Genomic DNA, 2,690 nt, shown 5'->3' on the forward strand with positions numbered 1-2,690 from the left:
AACAATGGATGCTTCATGGGGCCAGAGGGATGGAAGGAAATAGGCAGGGAGGGAGAGAAGGAGGAAAAAGGACAAAGAACATGGAAATATAAAAAGCCTGGAAACTCTTGGGTAAAAGAAATACGAATGATTTTTTCCTTTGTTTTCTGTCTTTCCCAAGTTTTCCCCATGGATCATTAATTATATTTGTGAAGAGGGCAAACAGTATGTTTTTAAAAGTGTAAAATGACAAAACAAGTTGACATTCTATGAAAATCAAATTTTCATAGAATTCAACTAACTGTATATTCAATATTGGCCTTATTCAATATTGTTCAGTGGAATAAAATTCACAATATGTATTACCTTACATTTCTTCAACTTTTGGTGTCATGAGGAGTGGTAAGATTATTCAAGATAGGTTAATGAGCTTTCTTTTTTTAAACAAACAGATGAACAAACAAAAACAAAAAAACTGTTTCCCCCCATACAATTTTCCAACACAGTGGATAATTTGGAAAGTGCCACATTCTGTCAGTACAAAAAGGAGAAATGCAGATGATCTTTAAGGAAAGAGTTGTTCTTGTGTTTTGAGGATACTTTTGTTTTCAAAGCTAGATTTAGGTTCTGGTTTAAGAAAAATCCAATGAAATATTGAAGAAAAAAAACAACTCCGTCATTGTATCTTCAAAATGGATTTACAACATGACATACATGGGGAATGAAAGAAAGCTCACAAAATTGAATGTTGGTTTCTTGAGATCTATATATCTGATAATGTGGTGGTTAGACATGTCAAAAATGAAATTTCCCGTTCATCTTCACAAAATTAAATTTAAATGTCTTTTTTGGTTTTCTATGTTTAAAATTTTGAAAAATGGATTGAAGATAGCAAATGTCTGTATTTCCTTTTTTTCTGGAACTTGAAATAATTTGGTGTGAGTGTCCTGATTATAATATGCTACAGTCTGTATCATCTCCTAAAGCAGAGATAGACTCATTGAGATTTTTTTCATGTTAAACATGAAAGAATTTTAATGCTGCAAAGGTTGTTTCATATAATCTAGTCTAAGGTAAAGAAATGAATTTCATCTCATATGTCACTTTCAATGTATTGATTGAGTTGCCTGGCTTGCTGGATTGAAAGAGATTCGTTCAGAAACCCCACTGAACAGGATATTAGGTTATAATTGATTACTAAAGATGGTTCTAGCCATGAAAAGTGAATGTGATGGTAAACGCGTCAAAAATTTTTTTGTCCCAGCTGATTCATCAGATTAATGAAGCTCAATTGTGCTCATTCTCCTTCACCATCCTCCTCACTATCAATGTCAGTTCTTCATCAGGTTTGCTAAGTTCATAACATTTACCTTCACTTCGTCATCATCTTATTTTCTCTTAAGTTTCAAATCTAGCTCTATTGAGCTTATCACTCCCATACTAATTCCTAGAAGCTGTTGAAATATATCTGTTGGCATCTCATCTCCGCAGACCTTAAAGTGTCAATTATGTTGTAAAAAATACTTTGTTAGATTATTTGAGGCCCTATAATTATAGGCACTCTTTAATTACAACCTATTTGATGCAAACTCTGACCATGATTGTTCAATTCATTCTCTTGGGTATTAATTCATGGATGGATGGCTCATGGTGCGTTTGGGAGAAGATATTTTTTAGATACTTCTGATAAAATTGTCTAGACATGATTATCCTTTAACACGTTTCCACTTGCCAGCTATCAGTTCTGCTACCAATGCAAAAAAAAAATTCACCTCTTCAGATCACAACCTTAAAATGAGGTCCTGCTCTCTTTTTTCCTTTTCTGCCTCTTTCTCCACATTCTGACCATTAGTGTTAGGTGTATTTTTTTTTTTTTAGATGAAGGTAAACTTCTTCAAAGATGAAGAAGCAAAATCATGCAAAGAAAGGATATTAATAAAATCTCTATATGGATGCTAAAATTCTCAAGGATAATGATAAAATTCATGTATAAATCCTGGCACAGTGGCTCACACCTGTAATCCCAGAACTTTGAGAGGCTGGGGTGGGTGGATCATGAGGTCAGGAGTTCAAGGCTAGCCTGGCCAAGAGACTAGCCTGGCCAATATGGCGAAACCCCATCTCTACTAAAAATACAAAATTAGCCAGGCATGGTGGTATGTGCCTGTAATCCCAGCTACTCAGAGGCTGAGGCAGGAGAATTGCTTGAACCCTGGAGGCAGAGATTTCAGTGAGCTGAGATTATGCCATTGCACTCTAGCCTGGGCAACAAGAGCAAAACTCCATCTCAAAAAAAAAAAAAAAAACCATAAAGAAAGTAAAGGAATAAAACAATGGCTACTTCATAGGCAGAGCAGCCCTGAAGGCTGCTGGTTGCCCTTTTTTATGGTTATTTATTGATTGTATGCTAAACAAGGGATGGATTTCTCATGGCTCCCTTTTTTAGACCATATACGGTAATTTCCTGATGTTGCCATGGCATTTGTAAACTATAATGGCACTGGTGGGAGTGCAGCAGTGTGGATGATCAGAGGTCACTCTCATTGCCATCTTGAATGTGGTGAGTTTTGGCCAGCTTCTTTACTGCAACCTGTTTTATCAGCAAGGTCTTTATGACCCATATTTTGTGTCGACCTCTTATCTTATCCTGTGACTTAGAATGCTAACCTTCTGGGAATTCAGCCCAGTAGGTCTCAGACTTACTTTACCCA

Source organism: Aotus nancymaae, unplaced genomic scaffold (assembly GCF_030222135.1).
Source record: "Aotus nancymaae isolate 86718 unplaced genomic scaffold, 86718_ANA_hifiasm-v0.15.2.pri h1tg000059l, whole genome shotgun sequence".
NCBI classification, from domain to species: Eukaryota; Metazoa; Chordata; class Mammalia; order Primates; family Aotidae; genus Aotus; species Aotus nancymaae.